Below are 20,213 nucleotides of genomic sequence, written 5' to 3' on the forward strand. Positions count from 1 at the left end.
CGATATAAATTTCGCGTTAATTTATTGTCGTCAGAAGCTGTCTGTTCGGCGCCATACTAATCAGAGTAAATTAGGAAATAGTTCAAGTATCAAACTAGATAGACATTTGATGATTCATAGGAGATATTAGAAATGTTTCTATAATTGATGTTTGAAAGTATGGAAAGTCTCTTTTATTCGAAATTCTCCAATCAGAGGATTATCTATACAAATATTATAATTGTATTTTTCTTGAAAGAAATTATTTCTCTAAAGACTATATTACAATCCACAAGTTAAATATTTAGTATAGGTATTATTCTATTGAATAGAGTTCTCTTATTCCACGAACCTCAATTTCTTTCTCTTAACCAGCAGATTACTCTAAATTATCCAAATAAAATTACTTTAAAAGATTACTTTTACAAATATGTATTATTAGTAAAACTTATCGTATCGATATTCTAAAAGCTCTACAAGAAAATTGTCCTTTATGATCATAAAATAAATGTTTGAAATTTTCAAGTATTTCCTCGATTGCTCTATTCGCCCAAAAAATTTAATTCGCTAATCGCTTCGAACAAAATACACCGGACAATTTTCGAAAGTGGGGAAAGAACGCGGCTCGATGGAGTTTCAGCTAATCGAGGATCGCCGATCGAAAGCTGCAAAGCGGTTTTTCTCGCCGGTTTTCAGCCGAATAAGGCATGACTTTAAAAGCGTAAAGTAGGTTCACATGTTTCCGGCGTTGAAACTTAATTGAACGGGGGGACGAGCCGATAGCTGGGTCCTTCTCGTGTGAAAATTCATCGAAAAATCCTCGGTCCCCGGCTGTTCTCGGATTTTTACGATCCTCCTGACACACAATTCGCATATGCCATGAGAGGGTAGACCCTCTGGCGAGTTCCTCGAGATGCGAACCGAAGACATGTGCACTCTTCTCCCCGAGAACTCTGTTCGTCATTTGTCAAAACACTCCAGCAAAGCTTGTGTGTTGCGTCATGTGCCGTACAGTTCCTCTTTTTTCGCTCATAGTTTCTTTGTAAGCAGTTCTCTTCCTTCAAGGGAGATAAAGAGGCTTGTCGCGTCCTACTACATGTCTCATGAAAAAACCTTATTAGAATTTTCTTGTATTGTTAGTTGGACAAATTTCACACTTAAGAATTAATTTCTCTTCGATTTCTGGTAATGTTAATTTTATGTGCGGTTACAAATTTCAATTAAATCTTTGATTAGACTAAATTTTTAAACGAACAAAGAAATTAAGATGAAAGATGTACGAAAAAATATATAATCCAAGAAGAAAAATAGATTTTTGCTCATATACTTTTACGAAAATTCTAGAAAACGCATTGTTGTAAATTTATAAAATTTCTATGAAAAATAACGAACTGATCGCTTTGTCAGATCACCATTCTGGTAGTTCTAGCTTTAAGATTCTATGAGCAGCTATTTAAAATTGGTTTAAAATCACTCGTTGTTGTCTGTGTGTCATCTTCGTTGCAACACTGTAGTCATATAATTGCATACGACACTTACCCACTACTTACATAGTAATTTAATCTACTTAACCTAGATACAGTAAAGTACTATGTGTTATTACTACTACTTAATTGCCATGTCAATGTATTAAACATTTTATCGCGTGACTGATCGATCGTAGTACTAAAGGATTAAGAAGTACATATATAAAAATGAATATTCAGGATGATCGTACTACACAAGCGTAATTACATAAATATCGCAATTACAAGGCGTGGATATAGAAAGGAGCAATGGCTGTTTGCGTAATTCTTTTTCACGTAGTGCTAGTGTTAAATAGAAAACAAAAATACTAAATGCTTTCCCTTGCTTCTACTTTATTTCAGTAAAATATTTTTGTTTCGTTAATAAAAGTTTTATTCTCGTCCAGACACGTGTTAGCAAGGGAAATGCATCCGTCGCATTTTTACGAGCATTCGTGTGTTGCTATAAGCTATTTTGTCGTAGTAAGTTGGTCTAACATTATATAAGGAAATTTTGTATATTTCGTTTGCTTCTTCTTCTCTTTTTCTTGGAAGCAAAGTTCGGGAAAGTTGAAATCCCGGATGAGATAGAATGAATCACGTTCTTTAGTACACCACTGTTTGCTTCCTCCTTTCGATATAGACAGAAAATATATCTTACGTCAATTGCAAATTCCTGACGTCTAACGTGGTCTTCCAATTAAAACGGAGTGTACAGGATTTATCTGACAATGAGTCTTTGAAGACCACAAGTTTTGCGTATACTTGATAATTCGCGTTAATATTTCGAAAAGAACGATTGAAACTTACTGGAAGGTTCTGCGGATGTTAGTAGAACGCGTCTATGCAATCAATGACGATTGATATAACAGTATTTACTTAATCGAAAGAGTAATTAAGATCACAGGAAGCTTCCCACGTACTCTTGCACGCGATATTAATAACGAAGTAGACTACAGTCTACTTCCAATCCATAGACCAACCTATAAACTAGCATATAAGCCAACTAACCTATATAAAATCAATTTTCTTCTTGTCTCATTCTTTAAGTCAAGTACTTCGTGAACCATCCATTCTCCTCATTTTCAAGCATTCTTTTACGAATTCAATAATTAAGAAAGGTAAAACGAATTTCTATCTTCTCTTCACTCCTTAAGCCAAGTATTTGTTTAACCATCCATTCTCTCTGTTTTTTTAAATTTATTTATTGATCAAATAATTAATTAATATAAAATTATTGTTTATTGTATGGTCATTCTTTTAGTTCAGGATTTTTTAAACCACCCATTCACATCAAACTGCAAGAATTCTTCTACGAATCAAACGATCAACACTCGCAATATCAATTTTTATTTTCGCTTCGTTCTCTAAGTCAAAGATTTCTTCGACCACTCATTTCCGTTACCCTTAAAGAGTTCTGCGAATCAAATAACTAATCGATACAAAATTACAGTCTTCCTTCTTTGTTCATTCTCTAAGCCAAACATTTTTTCAATAACTTATTATCAAATAAATATTCCACGAATCAAATAACTAATACAAAATAAGTTTTTCTAGGAGAGTGTCTTCTCTCTTTTAACTTTTAGAAATCTTTACTTATTTGTTCGTAATATCCTTCAAGAATCAGCAAAGTTTCTATTTCAACAACATGGGAATAACCACGATCGATATTTTACATTCGATTACGCGATTGTTTAAATCAATTTCGGTCCCATATAATAGGAGGAACGATTATCGCACTTGGCCTGTATTATCAAGACATCCCTTCGCACATATAATTGAGAGTTGACAATATCTGGCCCTGGCGATAATCTAATCGGTTAATTGGCAAGTCGTAATTCCTCTGGCCAACCGAATAGAATCGCAAAAGCGCTCACGATACGTTTACATACGATTTACGGTTATAACAGTACTCCACCTGCACTGTATAAAGGGTTATTGTAGCTGGTAGAGCTTTCAGGTACCATTCTCTTGGTCGAGCCGTTGGCAGGACAATGGCTTATGCTAATTCCCTGCCTCTATGTAGATGTCCTTCCGACTCCTGTACACCAGCTACGCGTGTAATACGTCAGATTTAAAATTCAGCTCGGGTCACGCTCGCGGCGAGCACAAGATTAACCATCGGAGCTTGCGGACGCGAAACGAAAAGAAGATACAGAAGAAAAAAAGAAATATGAGGAAAGAGGAGGAGAAAAAAAAGAAAATACGGAGGGAAGAAAGTGCGACAGGAGATGCGATTAATTCCACGTGTCTTATCCCGCGAGTGGTTTCGAAAGTGAATTCGTGGGACTCCCTCTGGCTACAGTTCGCGTTTGATTTTTTTTGGATACTCTCTGGTGATTTTGTTAAGTTGCAATAATTGACTAACAAGATCCTCTCGCAATTTATTAGTTAATTATATTAATGAATTGACAAGTGAATTCTTAATTATTGACCTTTAAAACCGTCCAATCAGCTTTTATGACTTTAGAATTTTAATTTTGCAAAATTTGCTTGTAAACTTGTTTTTATTAGATATTTATTAATATCGGCGAATTTTCTGACAGAGGCAGAGTGTAAATGTAAATTTAACTTGAATCTAGAGTGAATTTCGTGAATGCGTGTTATACATGTTACCGAATATATGTATTCGTTTAACGCTCGATGGGACTAAGAATAATTTATTTGCGAGATAAGTAGATTTCACACATAAATTGCTATATTAAAACGAATATGTTTATTGGCTTTTGGTTTCTGCAATTTATTACAATTGTTAACGTCGATTACAGATAAATCTGTAAATAGTGGCAAACGTGTTGAACTTACGAATTTCCACGACAGTTTATTTTCTGTTTTATTAGAGCTAGTATTGCAGTCATGTGAAAATATTTCCGCACTTCATTTAAGCAGATTATTCATCCATATCGGAATCGGCGTTTATTTAATCGCGAATTGGAATTTCGACGTAGGATTTTTCTTGCGAATAGATCATATCGTTAATACACGTTAACGGCGTCATCAATCAGCCCATTCGGGAATCCGCGGAAGAAATGTCTGCCCTGACTCGGATCATCGGTCTGTCTCCCTGCACACGTTCCATTTGTACCCTTTATGACACGAATATATATCGCTAGCAACGTTGAGAAATCATTTTGTTCCGTAATATTCCAGTGAGCCGTGTTCGGTTGATGCTCGTTCTCCGCGTACAACTGTACAAGACCACCGTCATAACGAAAGAAAATAAAATCCAGATTGGTGTTCCGAGAAGAAACCCTCTGGAAGCTTTAGATCTCGATAGGAACTGTAATTAACACTCAGCCTAGAACTCGTAAAAACTTTCAACAAGCTATTATACCTATACTTGGATCTTTACCTTCGTTCTTACCTTATCTCGATTTTGGTTGCAACATCAGAAAAGAAGTAACATCCGGTTTAATTGCATCTCTGTGATACAGCGGTGTCTATAAAGAAGGAAGTAAAGTTTAAAGTTTAAAAAATTCTGGTTTACATTTGGAAATGGAAAGATCTGAAAATTTGAGAATGAAAGAATTTGGAAAATTGAAAGTTTGAAAGTTTAAATAATCGAAACATTGAAAATTCAGGAATGAAACGATTCGAATTATTCGTATTTTCCCTTCCTATGGTTTCGATCCTAATCGATAGCCACGCGAACATACTCCCGCAAACAAACGATCGTCCTAAAATTTTCTAAAACCGTATACGTAACTACTACGTACTCGCGCCGCAGTCCTTCCACGCCCTCGAGAATCACGCGACAAATTGAACAAGCTAAACGCGTCTGTGAGAACCGATTCGGAGCCATTTAAAACGATTAGCCGAGGCCGCGTTTCCACTGTGTCCCTCCGCCCGTAGAAAACGATGTCTGTCAAGGTTAATCTTAATGCCTCCAACGACGGACAAGTGTCTGTCCCAGTCATGGTCTCTTTTCTCATCGGTGGCTCTTATGCCTTTCGAACTTTTGTCTCTTCGCGACAGGGTGTCCGTAAAGGGTTGTCGAAATAAATAACCAGGCAACGACGACGAGGAACAAATGGAGGCGCCCTCGAATATGCATCGACCCGGAATTCCCAAGTTGGGAAGCGGTCTCTCGAGTAAAAAGACTTGTAAGTCACGGACAATTCTGTGTTCCGCCGGGTTATTTTGGCTCCCGTGGGGAAAGCTGTTATTTCTGTTCCATAAGTTAATACGCACGGCGGCAACCTCGGTACCGGATTCTCGTTCTGCACACGCATGCACCTCCTCTGCCTCCTTATTCGCGGTCGCTAGCGAGATCAACTCGAAAGTATTGCCGTTTATTTATTGTAGCCGAGGCAACTTGTTGTTTGCCGAAGTGAAATTACTGTTTTCCGTGCGTTGAACACTTTACCCACGGAACAGTGCTGTCGAAATAGTAGCTTTGATCTCTTGAGTCGAGAAGAGTACGTTTACCTCTGCTAGACTAAGCGAATACATTGCATCGTTTCGGAACAGAGTAGCTTCGATTATTTTGAATGTGGATGGAAGATGACATTTCGGTTGTTTCCGAAGGTCTTGGCTTTGTGTCGTGAAGAAACGATAGGGACGTAAATGATGAATATGACGGTTTACAAAATGAGGATGTGGTGGGTACAAATTAAGCTTAGATGAGTGGTGTTCTACTGTTTCATTATAAATGTTTGCCTTTTGCGGACTCATTTCAATTAGTTTAAAGTTATGAAATAGTTGATGTTTGTTTTTTTCAAAAGGTTTCTTTTTATTTCGTATTGTTTCCGCTGGTATATTGTTTTATTCAAAAGGTTTTAGTCTATAATTCTATTATATATTTCACTGGTTTCATCATTCGTTTAAAGCGATAATGTTTTTTTTTTTTTGAAGGGAACTAGCGGAGAACCATTTTTCTTTATGAATATTACATTTATCCAAGCCCTATCTCTAAAATAACTAATTCGTCCCACAATCTGCATAAAAATGCATCGTTTAAAATGGTCTCTTATGTTCATTCAAAATTTCCATTTTAACACCAGTGATTACTTATTGGAACCTTTTATCCCGATAATGATCTCGAAGCTGTAATTTTTATTTAGATAAATGGAATTTTTTCTCTGTCTAATCTTATGCAGCATAAAATTTTTTCGTTCCGTTCTCATGATAAACGTCCCCATGCTTAATGCGTATACTTGGAACAACCGAGTTCCTTGAATGATTGAGAACCGCTTTTAGAGGGTAGGCGATTAGCATGAATTAATAAGAGGGACTGCACGTTTCTTTGATGCAGCCGACCAAACGTCCCTTTAGTAGTCACACATGTGTGCACGTTGTCTGTAATTGCCACCTATATTCTTGCACAGTAAACGAAATGAACGTCGAGTGCTCATTAAGGTAATTCATCTTTCCTAGTAAAGTGTGATTGAAATGACGGGATGGTTTTAAGGAGCACGTCGAAATACATAAAAATACCCTATCAATTGGCCCTTTGTGTTGAATAATATATGAAATCACTCAACTACTATCTGTAACGCTCCTTCTCTCTACCACTAAAAATTAAGTATATGTTACAATGCAACGATATGTTATTGTACTTGTACAGGTTTCTCAATCCATGAATTTCCTAATATATGAATTACAGAGCCATCGTAATACTCTACCCTATTATGAATTAATATGAGTATTATGAATATTAACTGCAACATTTTCATAGTAAATTTTATGCGCAAGATATACACCTCCTCTATGTTTTCATCAAACTTTGGCGGAAACTTTAACAATTACTATACTGACCACTATATATACTAAGAAACTTATATAACATTATAACGAATATTTTTTACGGCCATATCTCATTATTACAAACTGTACATTTTTCGGTATACAGATACAATAATACGGTTACGTAATACAAATACAATTTATCTGAACCTGTCAAGGGATAAACAGTTAGTTAATAAAGATACATTTCATACGTAATACGTGTAGGCGTTTACTGATTTTACTTCATTACATACGATTCCTGCAATTAGTGAATGAAAGAAGCGAGAATTTAGATAATCGAACACTAATTAGAATTTCATATAATAGAACATAATAGGCTCTTCATATTATATTATTAGTTTCGATCATCTTCCTTATAAGCGGCAAAATTTTCTGTTTCCCTTACAAATTTAACGCATATGAAGAAAACTCTGTAAATGAGAGTTACTAATTTCAGTAATACACATGCAAATAGTCATTGAGTCATAAGAATGATAGAAGTGTAAGAATTTACATGCAAGTCACCTATCTTTCTTAATACAAATATCCTGTAAGCAAATAAATTTCCACTGTAAATTTTTATTAAACATTCGTAAAAACTACGTAGTTGGCAACACCCTAACCAAGCTACGAGATACAGACAGAACGGTAGTTGAACGTAACCGAACCTGGGGGTGTAAGTGACAAAGCACAGTTTCGTGAATTAAGTATCACGCGTTTCGAGACTGGGTCCTCAACTTCCACCATTCACGGAACAACTCCAATATCTCTGGTGGTCGGTTTTCAGCCAGAGGGTCGGCGGGATCTCGCTGAATAATTCGAAAAGCCAGGTCAATGGTCGACGCTAAACTTTCGCCGTGGCGCACATGTGTTCTTCCCCGGTTGCCCATCTATGTCCCGACACGAGGCTTTTTCGCGGAAGGAGAAAGGTCGGCCGAAAAGGACGCGCGCGTTAACTTCTAGACTTTCCGCCACGACCTTTCCGGCCACGCCATACGACTTTAAATTTACGCCGACCTGGGAATACCGTGACGTCTATGAAGAGCCATGGAGGAACGTTTTAGCTGTTAAATAGATATGATAGCGAAGGAGGCTTTTAAAAGCCTTAAGGCACTCGTTTTGTTAAAATATTTTTGGTGTGAAGTTTTTAATACATTTTTATTGAGAAAAAAACATTTTTTAATGATATTAAGGATATTATGGGTTTTTTGTTAGTATAATATATATTAGGCCGTTTATACTAAACGTGTATTCACACTTTAGATCACTGTTTTATGGCAGCAAATAGTATTTATATAATATTTAGTGTTTTTTTTTATAGTATTCCGTTAGTGATAGTGTTTATTTGAAGTAAACTTTTTTTATAGAAAAACGTTTTTCATACAATCTAATATATTTCTCTTTTGTAAAATATTAAACGAAATAAGTCTTTTTTGTATCTTTCGATATAATTCGATTTAAATGGAACATAATAATCGAGGAGCTAAGCGGAAAAGTAGCAGGAATGTACTTTTTTTCTATAATTAATTGTAAGATAAATATAGAAAATGATACGTAGAATCTGTTCTTTTCTAGAAGAAAAATGGTACAAATATTTTCTTGTGATAAGCATGATATCTTTAATATTTTAACGATCGTGAGCATAAGGGTTTGTTCTGTAAAAATTAAAATTTTTTATAATTTATATGTATTTTCTTTATAACTAATTAAGTATTTTGTTGCTTCAATGAGTCATATAAATGACGTAAACGGTTTGAAATAGCTAGTTTTTTCTAGTTAAAAATAGAAAAGATTTGATATTCATCGAATATAGATTTTCAAATGAATACAAGTGTACGAAAGGAAATTCCAGTGAGTGGTTCGATTTCTATTTCCATTGCAACAGATATTTTTGTCTTTCGAATGTTAGTCTGGTTACTCTGGATCCTATATATACATTGTCGATGGGTAGCGTTGGCCGACTCGATAATCGTTTGCGCCCGCAATTTCCGGTACAGAGGATCGACGTACCTTTAGACGTAATACTCAATGTTTTTTCAGTCGGGTAAAATTGTTTGCTAAACCATCACGCGCGGAACAAAGTTGGAACGCTTTGTTGAACCGCGAAACGCCGATATCTCCGAATGGTTTCGTATATGTATATTCTTAGTGAAATTCGCGTGGGAATTATTGAAAAGAACCAACGTACTAACGTAGGTAAAAGATACCTTTTTCGAATTCCAAAACGTGACGCAATTTTTCTTTCAAGACGAATTAGATTTACGTCTCCGGTTTAACGTAAATAAATTAGAGCCCCTTGTTCTTCCCTTTGCCATTAAAAATACATACGGTGGACGAAGATCCATCGGGATATGCTCCACGTGCTGCTCTTCTACGTGAAATAATAGCGGCACGTTGTATCCTCGAATTCACGAACCGTAGTAGCGGCCAGTCAATTCTTGTCAGCATAAGAATAGCCGGAGAGTAAGAATTCCATTATTTATGAACTCAATGGACGGAGCTCCATTATTTATAGAATTGGATTGATATCGATGACTGTGAAAAACGGGATTGTACTTGATATTTTCGTGTGGCCTTGAACGTCTATGTGCACGTTTGTAACATTCATTTGCTAGGAATATCGACTCTTTCTGTCACAATTTTTTACTTTCGAGATGTTAGCAGAATAACGGAGAGCTGGATTGCTGGAATCCCGATAGACCGACGGAATATTAACGTTCCATTAACGACCACAAGCTACTACTTTGTTTTTTCATGATTAGAGCAATATGGGACAATTATTATTGTTGACACTGAGAAAATTTTCTTATATGGATTTCAATTGATACAATGAGTGGACTGTAGATGTTTATGTATATATTTATGGGAAATTTAAATGTACAAAAGCTATACATAATATGTAAAAATATACAAAATATCCAAAATATTCGTCATGAATACTGAAATTAGCTTTTTTGCCTGTATTTACAAAATGCATAAAAAATCGGCAAGTCCCATACGTGATACAAAACGTGATACATATTTGCAACCAAACTCCAAATTCTTATTTGTGTCTTAATCGAATAATCTTATAATATCTTGCCGTAATATCTCGATGAACTTGTCAATTACGAATGTGTTAGTCAAATGGGCTCAAATTTACATAAAACGTGTTGGACTGAAAGACAATATTGTACATCGACCGACAATATACGTACATATCTCATCAAGCGTCTACTTAATTACATGACAAATATTATACGGATCACACGATATTATACACATAACTACGTTTTCGCATACGTCACAAGAGTTTCATAATTCTACCTAACGTTCCAGCAATTTGGTTAATTACTTCCCAATGAAGCTTCGCTAGTGTACAATCGTAACGAGCGCAATTACAGAATTTCGAAGCAACTTATTAATGCACGATGCATTTTAATATTCCATTGCAGGCTTGAATAACAGGAAGACACGCGAGGAAGGGCGGTGCAGGGGTTAAACAATGTCGTAATAAAAAGTTCGAATCACAACTAACGAGTAATATCCTGTCCCCGATTCCTGGTAACAATGGCCCTTTCGATTGCGCTCGTCTGGTTCTTGCCCTCTCGGTTCGAGAGGGTTGCGTGATCCTCTCTTTTTACCTTCCTCTCCTCTTCTTTTTTTCAATCCCTGCGAAGACCCTTCCGTTCGATTTCGTGCGTTCCACGTCTCGAAAATAGGTGGCAAAACTGGCGCAACTGGTCCGTGTCTTTCGAGGGATGTCGTCTGGAAAAGTTCGAGGCTGACTTCGCGGCTTAAATATTTTGCCCGCTGTATACAAGCTGACGTGAAGCCGATAAGACCGTGCTGATGCGATACGATGGTGTCGTGGAACCTTCTTTCTGTCTCGTTAGCTCTCCACTCGCGAGCTGCTGTTCTCAGATAATCCGAAATTTACGCCCGCGATCGATATCAGTCTCCCAGGAGAATCGCTTTGAACGTTGAACGCTTTGCTTCTTGGAAAATTAGAAATTTCATCGGACGTAGTTTGCGTGAAAATATTTATGTTGGAATTAGAAATTATTCACAGTGCTTTTTTTAAGATCTAATTACGAAGATTTACTTTATGACGGTGAGTTTCTAGACGAGTATTTTTTCAATGTCAAACTCGATAGGAACGATAATTAATTCTCGGAAGATTTGACCGGATGATCGTTGAAACTAATTGAATCGTGCTCTTACGGGTTACGAAGTCAATGTACTTGCCATAGCCGCAATGCACTTTGCTTGCAGTGTTATGCCGATCGAATATCTTTGGCCCTTTAATGCATAGCGCAATTATTTGGCAATATTATGTATATACCTACGGTATCGTTCAAAAAACACGATACAGCTTAATTATGCAATAAAATTGATTTTTAAGAACTACTTCCCATTAACAATTTTTTTTTTGTTTTTGTTGGATTGTATCGGTTCTTGCGGATTGTATAATTTTTATGAGTTACGCTTTAGTTAAGTACGAATTCTTCTATCGATTCTTCCTCTAGATAAGCACAAAATATTCTTCTTTTCTTTTCTTAAATTAAAAGATACAAAAAGGTGAGGTCGATTTTTAAAGTTATTTTCCTATAAGAGTGTGATACATAAATTGACAATTTTAAACAATTTTATCACATTTAGAATTGTCATAAAAGATTAAAAGAGGACATTCAAAATAGTCGTTTACGATTTCTTTACAAATATTCAGTCAGGAGATAAGTTATATTATTTTCAACTCATTCATTAAAGAGTATTATTCTTGAACCATAAATAGCCTGGAATGAAACTCACAGTCTTGCAAAATATATACATATTTACAAAGTGTTGGCCAGATTCGTGGCTGGTTAAACTTTGTGCGATCTCGTAGCGCGAAGTTACAAGTTCTCGACCAGACCTCGAGCCTCTCGGTTTTATATTTTTGAAAGATGCGCAAACTTTTCGCCGAGACGTTTCGCAACAGTATTAACCGTTCCATGAATTATTCCCGTGGTTGAAGTGATTCATGCGCCACCATAACCTTCCATCCTTGTTTATACGATAAGGATATTTCACCACCCGACTGGAGAACACTTTACGCTATTCCATCTCTCTCGTTTGCTCTTCCTCCTTCAACTTCTATATCCTGATTAGGATATACTAGCCCGGCGAGCAGCCTACAGTCTTTTTCTGGAATTTTAACGCGATTCCCGATGAGATAAATAGTCGAATGGTTGATATGTAGTAAACTTCGAGCTTTTAAATCTTCTAGAAAGCTTTAATCTATCGATGTAATCGAATTTGTTATTGCAGTTCCATATTTCACGTCAAAAACACGATTTCGTAATACATATTCGTTTTAAGAAGTCTAAGAAATTGAAGTTAATCTTTCTTATCCAACGACTTTTACTTTTAGGAGATCCATATAAAATTCTCTTAGAAATGGGTTACGTAGAATCTTGGTATCTCCATCACAGTTAATAGTGATCTTCCGTACCGAAAACATATTTAATGGTTCCATGATACTTTCATCAAATAGAACTGTTCTCCACCGTTCGACAAATTTACATGAAATTCTCTTAGAAACGGTATACATAGGATCTTTGTATATACGGAGCTTCATTAGTTACAGTTGATAATAATTTTCCATGTTGAAAAGATATTCAACTGTTCCATGAAGCTTTTATCCTAAGAAGTCTAAGAAATAAAAATTAGTCTTTCTCACAAAATAATCAAGACGGGAAGACATCCGATCCCCAAGAAATTCATACGAAATTATCTTAGAAATGGAGGACACAGAATTCTATTATTCCACAGCTTTACCTATCACACTTGATAATAATTTTCTACGTGTAAACGTCATGAGCAAATGAGACTACATAAGATATTCTTTGACTATAGCTCTTCAGATCCGTTTGAGAATTATCATATGCACCGATCAAAGAGCATCTTGTATAACCACAATCAATCCACGGCCTCTGCGGTGGTCTATCGTGGAATGTCTCCTTAGATCCCGCATTGCTGAGAGCTCATGATGTCAGCAGCACTACGAAGGGACCAGCGAAGCTACGAAGGGAATCGACGCCGTCGAGTATTCCCTGTTGTAACGTAACTATTCTCCGTTGCATTGTTTGATGATGGTAATTACGAGAGCCGCGAGATGCCTGGCAAAGGAAGCAAAAGGATCGAGCATGAAAGCGATGAGAAAATGGTCGCTGGTTCCTCGGCAAGCTTCACCTGTGTGTGCACGCATCGTGATTCTTTCCTGGTCAGGATGATAATGCTTCGTGGAAAAAGAACAACAGGCACAGTGCATGGTTCATCTTTCGATGATACGGCGTGATAGGGATGCGACCCTCTAGCTTCGTGGTTTGAGGGGATCAGGAGGAGGAAACTGAGAATCGTGGATGCGAAATTGAGGATGGGAATGAAAAGGGAAATGTAGACTGCGATGAACGCCCTGGAAGTGAGTGGCTGGTTTTGTTTGGATCAGATTTTCGCTTGGGAAACCTTAGGGGATTAGTCCGGAATAAATCTCTTGATGGGATTGCAAATTGAGTAGCTTGGGAATTTATTATTCGAAGGGGCAAGTGAAGAGAAAACCTTGGTTTTTGGAATTTTATAGGAGGGAGAATCAAATGCGATTAAGATTAATCCTGTACTGATAACTGTCTTCCAAGTATCAAATCCTTATAAATTATATATTTATGAAATTATACATTGTATCGTAATCTTTATACAAAAATGAAACAGTGAATGTATTGATCGTATTCTAAATTTTGATAAGAGATAAAAACTGAAAAAGATGGGACTTGTTTCAATTACCTACTGAACATTAAAGTCTGTTTAATTACGTGTCAATAGTCAAGAGTTCAATATGGCAACGAAAAAATATAGAATCAGAATTTTATAAAAAAAAAAGACAAAGTTCTGTGTAACCTTGTTTGACCTTGACCACAACACGATCCTTTTTCGATTAAAGGAAGATTAAGGCGAAGATGAAGCTACGCGAAGAATGTTGTTAAGAGCGAAATTTTACTGTTTCGTTGGACGTTTATCGAGGGATCACCGATCAGAAACGAACGACCAGATGCCCATAGAGAATTGCTCTCGCTACGTGTTCTACTGGAGGCAGGCAAAAAGTCCGCGATTCGTTGCTGGCCACCGCGGTGCAGCATGTTTTACGATCGCTTCTGATGCTCACCGCCGTTGTTGCATTAAATATGATTCACATGGCGACGTGCCACGATCCGTGCTGGTGAGCCAGACATTCTGTCTGTCGGGTTCGGGCTATTTGCGTTGTTGAAATTCTGATCGCAGTCAGGGAGTAACTAAATTATTCAAGATATTGGAGTAGATATTGAATTAGGGAGATATTTCTCATTAAATTATATGGGGAAAAATTTACTTTTGATATAGGGGGAGGTTGGAATGAAAATCTTTGAACTTCTCGGTTTAACTTGGCTCGGTAAATTTAAATAGCATTTTTAAATTTAAGTGAAATTCTTTGGGAATTTATTGACGTATTTAAATCGTTTTTTATACACCATATTAATTTCAGACACATTGATGATCGTAATAATATTTTCGATATACAATTTATTTTTAAAAATATCGTACATTCTAATCGTGTTTAGATTAGAGTGGCATTTTTCTTTGATACTTCTCTAACATTGTAAAAAACATTATACATACATCACATAGCTACATAGTCATTACGCAATTATGACAAACATTATAACTATACTATATATCTATGGAAACTTTAAATGTGCAAATTTGTATAAAAATATATAACATGCAGAATTATCCAAAACGTTCAAAGCATGTACAAAGGATGGAACGAATTTCCATTTAGTTTTCATCCTTTGACTGTATTCGTAAAATACATTTACGCAGATACCCACACCCCCTTGCCAAAAATGTTTCCTTTCACCCTCATCGTACTCCCCATACGTCCAACTATCCGTGGAACGAAGCCCATACGTAGTGCGAGCACGTGGCGCGGTAATCGCGCAGAAGCGACCACGCGTCGTTCGATCATTCGCAGTGGCGTCCCCGGGTCCTCTGGTGTGTTTGCTAATTTCGTTGGACGTGTCGTGACGCGTGTATCGCGGCTATCAGCGTGGAATTTCTCCGGGGTCGCACATCCCCGGCCGGGGTGGCATTCTGCGACCCCAGCAGCAACTTGTTGCTTCCAGTCGTGGCGTTCTTCTCGGTTCCTCTTTCGGGATCGACCGGCAGAGTTGTCGCGTCTTGCTCTTGCACCGGCTCGTTCCTCGTCGACGCCTGTGCGTTCTCTTTCTGGCTGGTAGTCGGGGTTCTTTCTTTCGCTCTCCGCCGCTGCCTCTCGTCTTTTTCCCTCTTTCCAGGAACGATAGAACGCCCTTCGTCTGCGACTCGTCCGCGTTTATGTTCTCCTGGTATCGCGGAGGCCGGACGCGTCGCACTCTGTTGCTCCGTTCTGGTCGCCTCGTCCTCGTCGCACCGTCGCCGACGCCTATGCCGCTTTCTCGTCGACTCACACTGCCGCCGCCCGTCCCCCGACATCCCAGCTGTCACGCGCCTAGGCTTTTCTCGTCCCGGCTCTTCCTTCTTCGCTTTCCTCGTTCTTCTTGCGATCGCGTGTGCCGTACACGACGTTCCAGCGTCGCGGCGGTGGTACACGCTGCTTTCTAGCCGGGTCGAATTCGCGCCGGCTGCCTCCTCTACCGACTACTGATGCCTTGATCCGATGTTTCTCGATGTAGAAGAGCGCGGTCTCGTTCGACATTGCATCCTATCTTTTTTCTAACTACTTCGGTACTGGTATACGTGCGAAGTCTGCCTAAGAGATATACAGTCATTTGGCATTAAAAAATTAATGATGTGTATAATACATATTTACGTGGAGTAATGGTGCTCTAGATCGTTCAAAGCATTCTCCTTAGGGTTTTGATCGTTAATTTATACAATAATTTGAGACGAACTGTTTTGGCATGTTATCAGTTGCCCTGTCACGTTTTCTTTCGGTAACGAAAAGCTTTGGAGAAAGTTTCAGTTCTTAAAAATTAAATCTGAACTCTAGGTTGATAGACACGGGTGATGCAATACTTTGCCACAACTTAATTATAAATTAATTATATATTACAACTTAGGTAATTAATTAATTAAATGCGGTTATTGTCTATTAAATACTAAATAAATAAATGTCTTACGGAAGGATGGTTGTTCACATATCCACACAGTAAAGTTTTAATTATTTTAAATTATTATTAAATGGCCACAAGATCTGCTCCCTAAATATTTCAGATAGGTGCATAAAGTTTTAAGTTTTCCATAAAAATGGGATTCGCGTTGAAGATATCATAAGAACTTTATGAATACGAAGATTGTTCCTAATGCAAGTTACATTTGTGCCGATTTCCGTCGACCATCAATGGCTCAATTGCCACGGAATGGTGTTAATAGGTATGACAGATTTGCAGTCGTTCTGATAATGTGAGAGGATGGAAGTAATTGGTTCTTGAAAGGTAACACGCGCACACGAAACGTTTAGTTATATCGTTTAGCTTTATCTTTATGGATATTGTCGTGCGTCAGGAGGAGATACGCGAACAAATTGTTGTAGCACGCGGACATCTTTGTGCTAACGATTTATAAGAGGTGTCAGCTCATGAATTTTTATCGAGGAAGGAAGTTAATCGATTCACATAAATTGGTTGAAGCAAGCAACCCATTACGACATCATACGGGGCCAGTTTTCTCGGTTCAAGTTGCAACACCTTTTGATAAAAACTTGTTCTGCTAAATGACGTTATTACGATATGTTATTTAATGATTATTACCCGAGAAACGTTTGACAAAATATGATTTCATCCACACTCCGTTCGCACGCGATAAGAAAATAAAATCACATTAATATATGGTTTGAAAAAAATTTCTGAAAGCTTATTTCGATTCAAGATACATAACAGATAGCGATGTAAATTAACATCTTGAAAATTTGGTTTTATTTGTGTATTTCAACTCTTTAGAGTATCACTTCTCTAGTTTTACAATTAATTAATGTATAGTTTTATTAAAACTATGTTTAAAGCGGAACTTTTTCGTGAATCGAAACAATACAATGCATTTTTTTATAGCGATAGACACAGAACACTATTTCTTGAAAAGTAGCATTGGACCACTGTATAAATCTTACAAATTTATTACGAACTTAAAAACATGTTAAAAAATAAAGAGCTAGAAACAACAAAAGAATGCGTGTATATAAAAAAGACAGAAAAAGAATGGTGAAGTTGAATGACGTCTCATCATAAATATTTGCAAATACCATGGGGTGCCATTGTATCCAATAGTTTGTTCTACGTACGATGTGGTTCGTCAGTCATAACTGTCTTCTAAAAATTATTATCGTCTCTGCACGAGAAGAGAAGCCAAGGTTTTCGAGCATCAAGGGGCGTCTGTGTCGAGGTACGCCTTTCTTCGTCCAGACCCTTGTTCTTTTTTCATTTTTCCTCGCTTTTTTTTTCTTATCACTGCAAACGAGACCACGGTGGCTTTCGAGGGCGACTAATAACAGAGCAGACAGTTTGGGACGATTTGCGGTGCGGCGCTTCACCTCTCGTTCTGCGGTCAAAAAACCGCAGAACACCCAAAGTCTGGACGAGTCCCAAGCCGCTGAATGGCTGTGGATTCGTTCATCCTCGAACAAATTTCGCCTTTATAAGGCCGCCTTTGATAATTACTTTTCGTATCCGCAGCAGAAGTTAATGAAACTTATATAATATGAAATTAACGACATATCCACATTAAGATATTTTTAACTCTATTTATCGATATTTTCATCGAAGTTACAAGCAATTGTTAGTAACAACTTTTTCTTTGTCTCAATTTTTAAATATAGAATTCATTCAGAATTATAAAATAAAATTTAATATAAAAGAAATGTAATATTACCTTTGATTATCGTTTTGCAATTGAAGACGAAGTAATTAAATAAAAGTATACATTTAAAATTAAATTCAATGTTAGTTGAATACATTAATAAACAAGCTACATTCAGACAGCTGTAAAATTCTTTCTTCCAGCCGCGAAGAAGGTCGAAGTATAATACTCGCACATATGTAAAGACATCTTGCCAGACAGTTAAAAAGATGGACGACGCTTTTGGTTCACGTTGTATTAATGGTACGCGTCGTTCCCTCAAAGCCAGCGCTCATTACGCGAAACTTCCGGTGCATAGATCGCAATTGCAGCCGCGGCGCAGTCTAACGTTGTAAGATGAGAACGCAGCAGACTGGAACTTCCATCCGCGTGCACGGCGCGGCAGCTTCTCGAGCTTCGAATCAAATTGTTCTCGCTTGACGAGTCTCGGGCAATGTGCCGATTTAGCCGGACATCGTTCAATTATCCTTTTCTTTGCTTTGGTCTCTATTTTATTAAATAAAAGTTCGTCCTTTCTTTAAACAAAACGATACTATGCATGGAACATGTATGAGTCTTTCTGTAATCTGTAATTTTTATTCTTTGTTTTTTTCTTTAATATTCTTCTTAATAATAAATAGCTATACATAGATATTATCAAATTATTGTATATGGAGTGTATTAAAATTAATATTTTATTTCTTAGAATATTGTACACGACAAAAGAAGAAAAATTTGCGAACAGTATATATTTCATTCTACTCGGTTAATTAGTCTTTATAATTGGTATTCATTATGAATGAAAGAGGAAGCTAGCAAACGATCGATTAGAATCTCTCGTAAGCACAAGCATTTCAGCTCATTTGCTCAAATTCAATTAACCTGATACCAGTGTTTGAAATAGCAATATGTATTTATTGTTCCTTTTCCGCTTGGCCAAACACAATGTTACCAAGAAAACACCTCCATAATTCGTCGTCCATGGCGTTGTATCGTGACATTGACGTAACGATGTTCTTTTATTAAACGCGGAATTTTATATATTTCAACAAAATTTCAATTGTACCAAATATCACGTAACAGATGACATTATGTTGTACATTTTCTGCGAATTTTCCTTCAGATATAATAATCTACAAGTATATCTTTCTCCAATTTAATAAAAACCGAAAGACTTTTAATATAAGAACGATTAACATGACATTGAAACAAGAAATCACGCACACATAACGAAAATGCTTTGTTCGGATTCCACAAATTCAAAAATTTTTTTATCGATAGTAAAACGTGATTGAATCAAAGATGATCCACAACTCGTATCAAGATCAATTCTCAATCGTGAAAATTTAAACGCGATCCAAAACAATTCAGAGTCTAATTTTTATTAAAAGATTCAATGACAATCCGTGATCCGCCCATATTTTGCCCCAGCTAAAAATTCCATTTTTCTACCAAATACTTACCGAATTTTTCACTTATTTTCACACGAATACAAATTTCATTTCAACCAATCGAAAAAAGGTCAAACAATTCTCATATATTCCGCGCGATTGTTCGATTTGCGGCCTCGATCCCGAGTTAAATTCCTAACATGCTTAGTTATAGGTTTCCGATCACCATCCCGGAAACATTTAGACTGCTCGAGGCCCGTGTGCCGCGCCGTTCCGAGTGCCGGTGGTCTTTTCGAGGTGTGGCGATCCTCTCGAGAACGCCTCGATTTCGTATCGGCACCCGGTTGAATGTAGGACAGTAGGACCTGTTTGTCGAAAGAATTCTAAAGCTGGGACCCCATTACAATAATCCCTCACGTGCTCGTACATCCCCTTCAAGAGGCTCGCTTCATCGTCTGCTGGTTGCTTTCATGCCTGCTGATCCTTTTCAAAACTACTACTCAGACTACTGAATAATCATATAAGAATTGTACTACTTTTATAATAGCTTCTTTAGCTATCACTGTACCACCGTTCAACATAGTAATAAGAATCACAACTTTGCAACATCATGTATGAAAGAAAATTTAAGGAAATTTTCATTTTTATTGTCATAACATTATATAGTTGTATTTATTTTTTTTTTTTTTGTTTTATTTTTTATTCGACAGAAATATACGATTACATA

At 37.0% G+C, this 20,213-nt stretch overlaps 1 protein-coding gene across 11 annotated transcripts in view; it reads left to right on the forward strand.

Moving 5' to 3' along the window:
- The window catches only part of LOC100742198 (papilin), a 163,921-nt gene that overhangs the window by 3,865 nt on the left and 139,843 nt on the right, over positions 1-20,213 (forward strand). The window lies entirely within an intron of this gene.

This window comes from Bombus impatiens, unplaced genomic scaffold, assembly GCF_000188095.3.
Source record: "Bombus impatiens unplaced genomic scaffold, BIMP_2.2 scf_0930, whole genome shotgun sequence".
In the NCBI taxonomy this organism is placed as follows: Eukaryota; Metazoa; Arthropoda; class Insecta; order Hymenoptera; family Apidae; genus Bombus; species Bombus impatiens.